We start from the raw sequence: 7,126 nt of genomic DNA, 5'->3' as shown, positions 1-7,126 counted from the left end.
TTCAGCATCCCCCACTCCTTCCCTTCATGCCTTATATGTATTTTTTTCTTTATTTTTTCTTTTTCTTTGCTTTTTTTTTTTTTTGGGCAGCGTCCAGCTCTGTGCCACGGTGCGTGTCGTGCCGAGGAAGGCCACTGCTTTGTCATGGGACGTAGCCACAGCTTTCCTCACTCAGGAACCTGCACTAGAGGACTCAGGCAGTCAGTGCTGAGTGGGTTTGTGTGAAGCGTTGGGGAATTGCTTCGCTGAAATGTGCGTAAAACTCCGGGCTGCTTTTTTCAAAGCTATATTTGGTGCATGGACAGTAGTTGAAAGTCTCTGGACTTTATCTGCTTTTAAGCTCCTGAGTTGTTTTTTTTTTTTTTTCCTCCCCTCTCTTCTCACTAGCAGCCTCTCGCAGGGGCGGCTACTGAAAATAAAACAAACAAACACGCACTGGCCCCGAATGCTAGCCTGGCGCACTTAATTACAAAATGCACACTCTGATACTAAACACATATACTCTTTAAAAATTATAGCTCCTAAATGGCTCTTGGCTGGGACTCATGATTTTAGAAAAAAAAAAACTAAACAAAAAAACCTTCGCTGGCTGTAGAAAGCTTAAAAGATGTGGAAGGTCTTTAAGCTTTAAAATGCATTTAAACTCACATTTATCATTTACACCAACCATCCCCTATAAAGTCAAATGAGTAACCAAAACTGGTTCTTCTAAAACATCACTCCACACGAACTTTTATTTTGAAGAGATTATGCATATGCCTGTAGGAAAGCCTTCTTCATCTGAAGAAACAGCAGTCATTCTAGCTCAGGGGCTTTTCCATGTAGGGACGAATGCTTCTGAGCTTAAACAAACAAATGTTTCTCGTTCTTGTCGCAGTGTTTCTCACTGTCTTATCTCTTATCTCTGCCCGTTTTTAACACAGGCCTGCAGTCTCTGAAAAGGACACTTGGACGTGGGTTGAGTTCTAGATAGTGGGTTGAGGGGAAAAAAGATACCTGGCAGACCACCCAGCACAGTATTTCTACCTAGAGAGGACCAGGAGGGTCCTTCAGACACTGTAACCCACTGTAACCCACTACAGCACCGTGGAGATTGAAGATGTTAAAGCCGTTAAAGACACAGAGATGGGTCGTCATGCCCAGGCCGAAAATTGGAAATGACCATTTGAAATGTGAAAATATGTTTTTGAAAAGCTGATACATTACACAGATGAGTTTATCGGGTGAAACAGTGGAGTTGGGATAACTTCCCACTGGATGAATCAAACTTCCTCACAGCCCATATTTGGCCGGGGCACTTTGGTGAATTCTGCCCAGAGATGTTCCCTTTTTTGTAAATGTAAATGTTAAAGATAAAATGTTTTCAAAGGTATAGTTAATAGATAGATTTTAATTTAAGCTTTCAAATTTAAAATACACAGTTTGAAATCTGGCCTTTCAGCATTTTCTGTGCTTCATTATCACACCTAGAATCATATCTTCCATATCCTCCCTCCCATTCAGACCCTCGTGACTTGACGGACGCTGTTAAAAAGTTATAGACATAAAAATATACATCAAAATCCAGAAAAAATATAAACACTTCACTGGCTGAGCGACTTTTTCTATAACTTTCTGTTCTCAACATCTCTCTGGTTAAACAATGCTGAAAGTGTTGAGTTGGGAAACTGATTCAATTTGGAAATAACAGAAATAGTTTTTTAACTGCTTCCACAGTTTTGGCCTGTAGTGTACACACACAAACACTCTCACCGCCTTCTCCATCACACGGCTTCTTTCAAGTTGAATCGGCCGCCTTTCGCGGCTCTCCACCGTTTGCGCATACACAAACATGAACACAAAAATATACTTAACTCCCCCATACACCCACCCAGCAAACACACACACACACACACACACTCATAAAAAGACACCTCGCAGGATCCCACCCAAGTGCATACACACAGATCTCGTGGCAGACGCACTGTTTCTACTTGAGCCCACAGCACACAGCAGGCCTCCACTCCTCCTAACGTTATGCAGAAATATTCTAAAATGTGTTTTACAATACAATTAAACATCAAAGGCAGATCTATTCCTCTGTGATCTCGCAAACAGTCTTGCGAAGGGAAAAAAACACACACAAACGCACACTCTTTTCCACTTAACGCAGAGAGAAAAAGTTGCCAGGCGTCACTGCTAATTACTAGATAGAGACAGATGCAGGCAAAAGTCGTTATGCAAAACCAGGGCACTGGGCACAGTCCCCCAACACGGATCCATCGCACCCCAATCAAGGGCAAAAATGCACTGATTTCAAGCCTGTTTCTTGCCTTTATTACTCAGTTTTAGGAGCCTAATAAATGAAGCAAGGGAGAGAGCAGTAAGACAAATGCGAGGAAATAAACAAAACGCTTAAGACTTTAAGACTTCATCAGTTTGCAAGAAATGAACTGCACTGTTTCCAAACAAGCAGCTGCCACTTACTCTGTAACAATCACTAAAGACTGAATAGAATAAAATTATTTTCTTCTTAAACACCTGCTGACACTGAACACTCCGACACTTATTAGACGACCTTTCGAGTTTTGAGTGTTTAAAAATAAACGCTCGCCTTCCTCGAAGGCACAGATCACACAGCAGAGGAGAGGCGCACACACTGGAGCGACGGTTCATTCGCTCACATCGCCACGAAATATTCCAAATCAAGTGGGCCTGCTTTTGTGCAAAAGATAAATAAGCAGTCGTGAAACTGCACAACGGACTGTTTTCCTTACCTGCGGGCTAGAAAAGTGCAATGTGCTTAGCTATCTAACAGCAGATCTTGCCAGTCTGCAATTTGCAAATGAAAACATTTTCGATGTTTAACTGTGTAAACCCTGCAAAAACCCATACAAACATTCAGGACTGCTCCTAAGCTACATTTCAAAAGCAGAGTAATATGGGCAATTAGACAGTTTAGTTATGATAGTGATCATCTGGGATCTTAAGGATAAAGAGAGAATGTGGACGCTATTAATATCCATTTCACTGACGGGTTTTGGACACCTGAGAATGGACTTTGTGTTCTGAAATGTTAGAGCTATGACCAAACGGAGGCTAAAATAATGTTTAGTGCAGCATTTTTTATTTTGCTTAAATTTAAATATGACTGTTATTAACAATAAATGCATTAATAATAATAATTCTCAATGAGGGGATTTTTTCTTTTGCCATATTAGTATCATCAGTGCTTGTGAGTGTCTTTAGAGAGGGGGAGCACACACTAAGTGTGCCACTACATGCCCCTGACAATCGGTTTAGCTCTTCTAGCCAATCAGAGTGACACGTGTGGAGCTAATCCCGCTCTTTGGGGTAAGTGCAAGGCCGCGTTGTCACTGTTGGTTTTGTGAATCGGCAGAGGCCAAATCCCCTGTGATTTCCCAGAGACGACAGGTCTGAGGAGGGCCAGCGTGTGTGTGAGCATGTGTGTGTGTAACTGAACCCCTTCAGTGTATCTTCATGTTAACATGTGAGTGTGTTCACCTTCCTCCTGGGCAGATTAGCCAAACACTAAATCCCAAGAGAGCAACAGGTGAGGCACACACACACACACACACACACATCTATGCATGCACACACACTCAGAGGACAGCTTCATTGATTGCATTTAGCATGTGACAGAAGTTACACAGAGTGTGCGTCTAAGGTCACTTTTATCTTGTGGACAGACAGAAATGCAATACTCGCCAGACCCTGAGAGCTAAACTGATTCCCAGCCGTTAAAAAACTAATAAATAAATAAATACAAATGAAATAAAATTGATTAAGTAATTAAATTAAGTCATTGGACCATAATTACATTCTGTTATACATTGTACTCCAGCTGTAGACCAAAGATTAAGAGCACCTCCTGAATGCATTCTCACAATATCACACTTTATATCATTTATATAAACTTTTTTTTTTTCAAAAATCCTGTTCACAAACCCATTTTAAATATTACAAAATATATTATCCAATTTTCCAATTAATCACATAGAAATATTTTTTCCCTAACACTAAAAAAAAAAAATAAAAACGGTCAGACACTCAGTGAAATTATTCTTATTACACCCAGTGCTTGTATTAACCCTTAAGTAACCCAATTTTGTTCTTTGTTTTAGTGTTTGCTGATGTTCACTCATGCATTAAAACTATTTGACATTTGAGACAGAATTCTGATTCCTTTAAAACAGTCAAAAATTACTACATTAGAGTACTGCAAGTGAGGAAAGAATGTCTTGTATTTTATCCATAAATAATCCCTGCCTTTAATAACAGCAACAACAAATAAAACAACAAATTGATGTATTGCTCAGTAGAGCCCTAATGTCTCTAATGCCTCAGTCAAGGACTGACATCAAACATTTTCACACTGAATATAAAGCTTTGTATTCTCAGGAAGGAGTCACTCTTTAAAAATAAATTAACAACAAAAATAAATACATATAAAACAGAGTAGCTCATCTTTATTAAGTGTAGAATGCTCTTAGCATTCAGTGACCTATCTAGTAGAGGTAATACCAATTAGGAATTGCAATTTTTCCTCACAGTTAATATTTCTCATCACCTCATTTCCATACGTTAACAAGAACAAAACACAGAAATAAATACCGAGCTCGTTTGTTGAGTTGTAAGGTGTTAGACTTTTTTTTCTGAGTGAAAATAGCTGTAGGAGAAAATAACGGACTAAATTAAGTTCACAGAACTCTTAAAAACCTACGGTTTCACAGCGGTTCACAGTTTTTTGAGGTGAGAGCTGTGAGATTAGAGCCCAGTAAATAAAGTCGTGAACTTGTTGAGGCTAACGCTAAGGTTTTGTCGACATTTATAGTCTTCTATAGCAAATAAAGCTATTAACAGAGTTCAGCAGGACAGACAAGGTCAACGATGTGGACGAAAAAAGTCAACAAAACCATGAGGATAAGTGTCTGAGAGAAGTGTGTGAAGTTGATAGATCACAGCGGTAAATAACTGAAATTAGCCTCAAGCGAAAACGCTGAACCGAGAAACGCACTAGCAACTTTTATTGAGGAAAATAAAACTACATACGCTCAAACAAAAGAAAAGTCCTTCTCTACACGGTCTACCCTTCCAAAAATATATTCCGCTTTGATACTTGATTCAGGTGTGTACATATAAATGAAATACAGGGCATTAAAGCAGCATTTTCTTTAAGTTTGAATATTCCTATGTTGCTAATAAATTATTCATTCTCGTGAAAAGTGCTGTACACTTTTGAATCAACTCAATTACAACTCGGTTTGTGTCCTCATTGTGTGCGACCTTCCGCTTGAGAGTTACATTAAAATTTAGTTTAAGGTTGCGTTTTGCTGACAGTGTTTAACGTGGACATTGTCCGTTAGAGAGAATCCAAACGTTCTGAGTTCGGTCCGTTAGAGTGCGCGGCCGCGCGCAAACCTTTCACCTGCCTGACAGTCGTGCGCGCTGTACGCGGCACATGAACGCGCTTCGTACAAACTGAAAATACACAACACAAACACCGGTGTCAGTGTCCGACACTTACTTCATCCTGCGAGGAGAGTGAGTGTCCGCTGGAGTTGACCGTCAGAGAGCCGCAGGGTGGTGGACTTCACGTGCTGTGGGACTTTAAAATCCACCACGGCGTTGAAAAAAAGACGCTCGGGAACCAAAACAATAAAAGAAAACCGAGAGAAATGAAGCCCTTCAGAAGGGACAAGTGCTCGCGTTCTGAAGCGCTGCGGAGGACACTTCTTCGTCTTGTTGTGGCGCTGCTCTTCTTCTTCTTCTTCTTCTTCAGGAGGCTTGAAAGCTGAGCTTCGTGTTCCGCGGACTCGCGAGCTCTGAGTGAGTGAGCGAGTGAGTGAGGGAGTGAGAGCGTGGCGCGAGGCTGCCGTTAAAGCTCGTGAGCTCTGCTCCACTTCTCTTCTCCCACAGTCGGTGCGCGGACACGCGTCTCTCTCTCTCTCTCTCTCTCTCTCTCTCTCTACACGTCTCTCACTCTTTTCCCTTCTCTCTTTCCCTGTGTGTTTGAGCGCGAAGAGATAGTGGGGTTTAGTGGAAAAGCTGAAGGAGGAGGGGGCGGGGTTTACTAGCCTCAGTTTATCAGGCCTGAATCCCACCTGATAGAGGTACACTTAAAAAGGGCGGGGGTGTTATTTATTTATTTATTTATTTATTTAAAGAAACACCTCACAGTATAACAGTATACAGTGCCTAACCAGGAAGAAACAATGAATAAAAATATATTCACAAATGTTGTTGTTATTCACATTGTTGGTGATGATTATAATTCAGATAATATTCTGAATTTATTTGAAGTTTTGAGTGGTGTGCTTTAGTTCCGTCTTTGTGTGGCGCAGGTGTGTGTGTGTGTGTGTGCATGTTCTCTGTGCTTTGTCTGATGATGTGTCCCTCCCAAAGCTGCTGTCCATGATCTCATTCAGTTATGACTAGCACATACATGTGAGGAAAGGGAAATCATTGATCCTAGATCATTCATTCGTATGAATATGATGATAGAAAGCATTCGGCCTGCTCTGAGAAAGGTTTGTAACACCAATTCAACGAATCTGTGTTTTAAAAGATGATGAGAGAACAGAAACTATCATTATAGTAGTTCTTTCAGTTCCCTCTTAAATCCCGCAAACACTGACGTCTGTTGCTATATTTCTTCATATAAATGCGACATTACTACATCCAGCTTCTGCTCTGAGCTTTTACAGCCAGGGTCAGTAGGAAAACATGAAATCAGTTAATGAATTAATCAAAGCCGCTAATGTGCCTGGGCAGAGTGCAACCGGACCTACGGGTGTCACTTTACCAGGGATAACACCTCATGCTCAATAGAGAATTGCATTTCCTCCTGTTCCTCTGGCATTCAGGTCAGCGGGCCATGGATCCAGCAGCTACAGCATGGCTCCGGGCCTTTACGCTGCTGACATCATTCTTACTGAACTTCTAACGCAAACCCGCAGCGACTCCGAGTGCACGTTTGACACTGACCCGTACTGTGTGAAGCAGCTAATGAAATAAAGCTTTCAGTTTCAGGCCTTAGAAAGCCAGGCTGATTTTGTAAAGCAGTTGTCAGTCGACTTTCCAGCAAGTTTTCCACCAAAAAACCAAGATTTCTACCTCACCCACC

General features: G+C 41.2%; 1 protein-coding gene across 1 annotated transcript in view; it reads right to left on the bottom strand.

Annotated features, from left to right (window-relative positions):
- The window catches only part of LOC136678376 (myocyte-specific enhancer factor 2C-like), a 73,373-nt gene extending 67,414 nt beyond the window's left edge, over window positions 1-5,959 (bottom strand). Inside the window, exon 1 of the mRNA XM_066656422.1 lies at window positions 5,528-5,959. The gene's annotated coding sequence lies outside the window, so the exon portion shown is untranslated. The remainder of the gene's footprint in view (window positions 1-5,527) is intronic.
- Window positions 5,960-7,126: the final 1,167 nt, after the last annotated feature.

This window comes from Hoplias malabaricus, chromosome Y (genome assembly GCF_029633855.1).
Source record: "Hoplias malabaricus isolate fHopMal1 chromosome Y, fHopMal1.hap1, whole genome shotgun sequence".
Classification (NCBI taxonomy): Eukaryota; Metazoa; Chordata; class Actinopteri; order Characiformes; family Erythrinidae; genus Hoplias; species Hoplias malabaricus.
Note: the sequence above shows the minus strand (reverse complement) of the source record. Positions and strands in the feature narration are given on the sequence as shown.